Source organism: Macrobrachium rosenbergii, chromosome 51 (genome assembly GCF_040412425.1).
Source record: "Macrobrachium rosenbergii isolate ZJJX-2024 chromosome 51, ASM4041242v1, whole genome shotgun sequence".
NCBI lineage: Eukaryota > Metazoa > Arthropoda > Malacostraca > Decapoda > Palaemonidae > Macrobrachium > Macrobrachium rosenbergii.
The window spans coordinates 71,568,202-71,575,663 of record NC_089791.1 but is presented as its reverse complement, the minus strand read 5'-3'; the positions used below and the strand labels follow the sequence as shown (position 1 = coordinate 71,575,663).

Here is a 7,462-nt window from a genome sequence, read left to right as displayed (position 1 = left end):
GATTGTGGAGGGATGGAGGAGGAAGTGAATCACAGAATACAATCAGCTTGGTGCAATTGGAGGAAAACATCAGGTGTGTTATGCGACAAAAGATTTAATGTAAAGATGAAGGGAAAAATGTACAAGAGCATTGTCAGACCTGCGTTGATGTATAGTTGTGAAACATGGGCCATGAAGAAAGCACAAGAGAGAAAGATGGAAGTGGCAGAAATGAGAATGCTGCGTTGGATGTGCGGAGTGACAAGAAGAGACAGGATAAGGAATGACTCCATGAGAGGGACGGTGAAAGTTACAGAAACATCAAAGAAGCTGCATCAGAGACGATTACAATGGTTTGGACATGTTATGAGGGGGATTCTGTAGGTTAAAGAACCATGAATATGGAAGTGCCTGGAACAAGGAGGAGAGGTACACCAAGAATGAGATGGAGAGACACAGTTAACAGGGACATGCAGGAGAAGAACGTGAGTGAGGTAATGGTGCATGATCGCAGAAGATGGAGAACACTAATAACAAACAGCGACCCCATATAAAGATGGGAAAAGCTGAAGATAAAGAAGAAGAAAGCATTCATATATATATATGTATATATATATATATATATATATATATATATATATATATATATATATATACACACACACACACACACATATATATATATATATATATATATATATATATATATATATATATATATATATATATATATATATATATATATATATATATATATATATATATATATATATATAGGAACAGGTAGACAAGTACTTGGGTAAACATTATTTATTGCAACTATTTTCGGGCTCTTACATGCCCATCATCAGGCATTTAAAATATATAATAAATAAACAAAATTGAAAAAATTAGAACAAACAGGCCACTCAACAAACAAGCATTTAGTGCCATTCGTGACCATTCCCATGAGCATGACCATCCTCTGAGTATGGAATCTTTTTCTATATTAGCCAGTAGGAGGTCTAGTGATGCGGAGCTAACCACAATAGAAACTTTGTATACGATCAGAGAAAAACCATCACTCTGTAATAATGAACGGTCAGTTGAGTTACTGTGTTTTTAATTCTGTCTATCGCTTATAACTATCTTTGTATTTGCCTTTTATTCTAGTCTTGGCTCTTGCTTTTGTAAGTTAACGTTACTGTCCAATTTTAATTCTTGGTAATTAGTTCTGATGTGTTTAATTTTATTTTAGTGAGTGCTTTTTTTATTATGTTTACTTATTTTATATATATTAGATGCCTGATGATGGGGTATTTAAGACCCCGAAACTAGTTGCAATAAATTATGTTTACCCAAGTACTGGTCTACCTGTTCCTTATTCGACTACTCCACTTTCCGCAGAATTCGTCTGTTGCATATATATATATATATATATATATATATATATATATATATATATATATATATATATATATATACATATATATATATATATATATATATATATATATATATATATATATATATATATATATATATATATATATATATATATATATATATATATATTTCTCACAGGGTTCAGCATTGTCGATTACAGCAATGTACTGTACGTAGATTCCTAAGCAGAAAAAAATCTAATTTAACCCAACAAAAGTAGTACAGTACAGAAAGAAAGGAATACAAACAACAAAGTTCCCATATATTTTTATTTAGTGGTTTGATCCATGCGACTTAGCATTTGCCACATTTTCGCTAACATTCAGGGCCAGGTTACGTCGGCGTTTGGTCTTCCCCTTGACAGCACTTGGCCGTCGTCCTTTACCAATGGTAGCTACACCTCTTGGTCTGTCAGGCCCCCTTCTAGAAATGGAGGTGGGCTGACAAGGTATTTTTCCACGGCCTGTACCTTTTTTTCAGCTCCGAACCGATGCTATGGAGCAAGATATTTAGTTGATTGGTGGTTTTGACGGATGCTAGCCTCTGTTGTACTCTTCTTAAAGCCTGTGCAGTGTCGTGATTATCAAAATGCTCGACGACTTGCTCTAAAGTTTTTGCAACAGGACTCGTATCCAATAGTGGAGTCCTCCACGGAGTTTCAGCATAAAGGAACCGCTGCGGATCCTCAATATTGCATGCATGTCTGTCCTCAGTATCTAAACTTTCGTTGCTGGTTTTTGCCGACGTGCTGCTTAATTCTGTTCTTATGTCTCTGTCATTACTATCTTTACCCTCATTACTTACATTCACTGGTGAACTAATTATTTCAGTCTCCAGCAAACTTTCAAAGAAATTTTCTCCAGGAACTTTTTCTGGGCCGAGAGCTACTCCTACTAACCATCTTCTATTGGGTGTGGTCAATGGGAACATTTGAGGAACCATTGACAAATTTTTTCTGCAGCTGCAACTTGGTGTTTGCATGTAGCTCCAGTCTCCCCAGCAATGCAATGCACGTGCACATGCCAACGTTCAGATCCACAGAATAGGCTAATGCTTCTTTGCCTCTGTCTGACTTTCCACTTGGTATTTCGCGCCTCCTAGGTGCATCACCTTTTCGGCAGGTATCTTGCTGAATGTGCCTAGATTTTTGACACGTCGTCTGCCAAGTGCCACTTCCACCAGCCTCTGCTTCATATAATCATCAAAAACTTCTGCCATAAAGACAATTAACTGTGACGTGTTGTAAGCTTTGCACCTGAAAAATAGCATAGAAAGAAAGAATCAGTCGGGAATTTAGGGAAATAGCAATGCCTCAATATTATTTACTATTTCTCCTAGCTAGGGGGGAAAATCATTTCAGGTAAAATATTCTGACAGGAATGGAGTGGAAAAGAAATGATAATCATGACCTTACATATACAAATATGACATGACCACACACTAGAAGGGTAGGTAAAAGAGGTAAAGGATAATCCTGAAGTCACTTATACAAGTGTGACATTAGAAGCATAATACAGCAGTTTCTCCTGTTACAAATATTTACAGTACAGCTGTTTTAATTTCATATTTATATAAAAGAAAACTAATTAAAACAGTCAGATTTATATACTGTACACCATTATCTAAGTTCATGGTGTCACAACCGTCTTACAAGCCAAAGTACTGTTTATGTTATAGCACAATATGGAAATTTGTAGCGCAGTATAAAGCATTTGAGTTAGTTATATAACATTTACCTGTTGAGGACAATATCCTTGATTATACACATTGTAGATTCACAGAAATTATTGGTGTGATGCCCCTCAACAATGCACCAGCTCGGAAGATTAGTCCCCATTCCTCTTTCCTGTCTACTAACAAATGGAGATACCTGAAAGAAATACAAACCACTAAATTGACTGACAGACAAGAAAGGATGGAACATAAAAAAAGAAGCGTTTAAAAAAAAGACTAAATTGAGGAAGTAGTTATAAATACTGGTAATTTGTGGAAGAACTTTGCCATAATTCACTGAAAAACTGTGTCCGAATACTAAGATAAGAAAACTCGTTATATTAAAGTTTTCTAACAATATACGGTGCTGATTAATGATAATACCTTGTAAAGTTGGGATGTGTCTCTGCAAGAGGGCTTGTTTGGAATTCATTCCAAATTCGCGCAAGCTCTGTTTGAGATTCAGCAAACACGAGCTTCCTGGCCACAGCCATGAGCTCTTGGCCATTTTCCTTCTTGATGCCATGTTTAGAATCCAGACAGAAGCCACCGGTGGCCACACCTGCTGCAGCAAGTGAAAGATACAAAGAAACAACTGAGCCATTGGCCAGGTAGCTGCTGCTAGCGCCTTTCTTTCGGGATCACAGTTGTCTGTCATGAAAGCCTGTGGTGTTCCGTTTCCAAAGAAAGCACCTTCACCAACTACACTTTTGACCATCGTGAAACCTGTGAAACACACACATTAGAAAAGGAATTATTTTTTCAACCTTACCCCCTGTCCCCTGTCCCATAAACTAATAACAGATAATAACATTCTTGCCTCATTTTGTTTGTTTCTGCGTATATAGAACTGCCTACTTCTGATGATATTTCCTTTTTCGAGTTTAATTCCAGTTTATGCACATGTATATGTCTTAAATACTAGTAATTCAAAATACAATATAAACTAAACTCACCTCTCGTGAGACTAGCTTCATCTTGCGATGATGTAAATAACACTGCCAGAAGTGCTGCGCCAGCTGGCCCCCAACACAAAGAAACAGTACAGTACAGTAGGCTACTATTGCGGTGTTCGTTCAGCTTGTCGACGCATCCAGTAGCATCAACGAAAACAACTTCAGAAGCTTCCCTTAATTCTCTGTGGATTCGTTTCATAAACGGTGTCACCAATACTACTGAAAAAGAGTCTCCGTATGTTTCTGTTTCTATTGTTAATTCAGGGTTATCTTTGGCATACTTTTTGATCGAGTTCATCATTGATAGGTCATTTAAGCCACCACGTTCATTCCGCAGCCAGTCTTGATGCATATAGTCAATGGATTTAGGAGATGGATTTATAGAATGGTTAGCCTGTCCACATAAATCTTCACACAAACCCATTTTCAGCAAACGAAACCTTGTGGCCTGTGCGGTTGTCATGCCCAAAAACGGCGATAAAGTCAGATCATCACTCCTGCATCAACTTTACAGATACTAGATAGAAACCTTTAAAAAATTATATAATATTCGACACTACTCTTTAGAATGATATGAGCAGTAGTACATTTTGTAGTGTAGTTCAGCTTAGTTTCCTTTTAAATCTGGATAAATTACTTTCATTGAGGAAAGATGTTTGCTAATATAAGCATATAATGTAATAAAATAGCCTTATGCAATATCCAGAACTAGCTTGTCATGTGTAATGACTTAGAATGATAGTGACTTAAAATGCAAAAAAATCATAAAACTTGTAAAAACCTGGAAAATACCTTGTTCAAAATATTTAAAAAACGCGTCTCTGGTTATTGGCTCCACTCGACGCAATTGCCTCAAGGAAGGCCTCATAGACTCTATTGTGCTCTCGATCCTTGCATCTTAATTAATGAAACAGGGATGACTGCTGGCCAATTCCCTCTTCATGCAACTTTTGCTTCTTATTATACGAAAGCTGACGTCCATTAATACCTGACACCTGCCGAAACATTACATGATGCTAAAGTGGTAGACTACATGTCCACGCTATGTACATGGTGTAACACGAGTTTATGCAAATATTTTGGGGAATGAAAGAAACAGCAATTTTGAGCAGAAAATGTTCTATAAACATGGGCATTTTAAGGCTTAGTTTTCTATGAGGGGAATTTTAAAATAACTGTTATCATTTGTGCTGCCAGTTGGTAACGAGAGGTCGGAGTCGCCTGTGGGGGGAGGAGCGGTGGTGCCGTATAGAAGGAGCATGGAGCGATTGGCAGATGTGACTAAAGTACCTCGGAATAAAATGTATTATTTAGGTTTTGAAGAAAAAAAAATGCATGCATCACTGAATCCGTTTCCCTCCCTATCAGTAGTATTCATTGGACACCGATAAAAAAAAGTAAGCCTAACTGAATCTCCTATATCAAAGGTAGGTTTGCTTATTCGAATATTAGACACCTATGAAATATGTAAAGTGTATTTTTAAAAATCTCTTCTTGTCCATCTAAAGAATTCATCAGAACCAGTCATGAGTGCTGGTTCAACAATTCTGTGACGAGGCTGCAGGACAAAGCATTCACAAATGAATAATGTTACTCAGCAACATTTACACTACTTACTTGATTGATACGTAAAGCCAGACAGACATTACCGTTTTTTGCTCATTGTTTAAGTAAGTTAGATCACTTGCAAGAAAAGAATCATAATTATTTAAAAGATATCAATCCACTTGCCTTATTCACTTAGTCGCCTTAAAATGCATATGTTTATAGAACATTTTCTGCTCAAAATGACTACTTTTTCTTTCATTCCCCTGAATATTTGCATAAACTCGTGCTACTATAATTATGCTTCATCGAAATCCAGGCTGGATCAGGTAACTGGGAACGCCATGTGCGGAATTGAGAGACCCCAAAAAATGATGGCTATCTGCCACTTCAAAAGAGGTACAAATTTCATATTATGCGCACATGTTTTTGAGGACAGTTTCTTGAACCATCACGCCATGCATCATATTGTGTATGTCTCTTTTAATGTATTGAATGAAAAGAAGATTTATTTAATTTCTGCAAAATTTTTTTAAGGTTTTCACATTTCGTAGCTCGTTTCGCATGTATTCTTAGATTTTATCATTCCTATTGATTCAGCACGTTCGTAACTTTATGAAATAAATGACTACACTATTTGGAAGCCTATTCCAGATGTCCACTACCAATTTTTACCTATATAATTTCCTAATCGAAATTTATCCAATTTGAAACCGTTGCTTGTAGCTCTATGTTGACTGCTAATTTTCAGAACCCATATTAATACTATGGAAACATTTGGATAACTCAGTCATATCACTTCGGACTAGACATCTTTCCAGTGAAAGTAAGTTAGGCCTCCGTAATCGGTCATCATATGTGAGGCCTGATATTAACAAGAATCATTTTTGTCATTTTTCTCCATATTAATCTCCAAAGAATCCATATCCATCCTTTAGTATAACCAAAACTGCACCGCATGATCGACATCCCTAACCATCATTATCATAATTTCATTAATAAGCATAACTGGACCACGTCAATACTTACTCAGTAAAGGTTTTCCTGATTCCTTTCCGTCGTTTATCGCCGTGAATGCCCATTAATTTCTGGTGAAAGGCTTTCCTCTCTCCAACATCATACAACCTCTTGACGTTGAAGCAGGTGTTTGTTCCTCTGACGTAGATTTGTTTCCATGCTTCTAAGTCCTCTTGAGGATGGACATTCGTTCTGAGACATAAATAATCTCTTGTTTCTTTAATTACAGTGTTATAGAATCCATCGCTTTCAAAATTCAAGGCTTCGCCATTAACGGCCATTGTACTCGTGACCAACAAGCATGTATGAGTGATGAAAGTCTGCCCAAACTCAGCTATTCATTAGACAAATGCCGTGCGTACGATAAATAAGGCCTGATACAATGTATGATATCATCTGAAGGTATCATACGTTTTTGAAAGATCATAGTAATGCTCTCAAGTTAAGACTCTTGCGTTCATACAATTTGCAAACCAAACATAGGTTGTGGTAGCAAATTTTGAAGTTCTACTAAAGGATTTATCTTTATTATTAATCTTTCAAATATGGGTGATAGTATGGAAAGGGAGCAAAGTGGCGTGGGAACGCTGGCTACTAGCTCCACCCACAGTGATGACATCACTGCAAGTGCGAGCGCTGTGATTGGCTGGAAATTTGTTGGTGCACTACCAGTATACATTTCGGGAATATGCAACCCGGAGGTGGGACAGGAGCTATTCGTCAGACTCAGCGCTTTGAGGAGGAGTACTGGACGTTGGATAATATCCATGAGAGCGTGGAACCTGTGATCATAAACATAGCCACTGATGATGAGGATGAAGACCTCT

General features: G+C 37.1%; 1 pseudogene; it reads right to left on the bottom strand.

The window, feature by feature from the left end:
• Nucleotides 1–1,688: 1,688 nt before the first annotated feature.
• On the bottom strand, nt 1,689–6,916 carry LOC136833102 (uncharacterized; annotated as a pseudogene).
• Between the last annotated feature and the right edge of the window lie 546 nt (nt 6,917–7,462).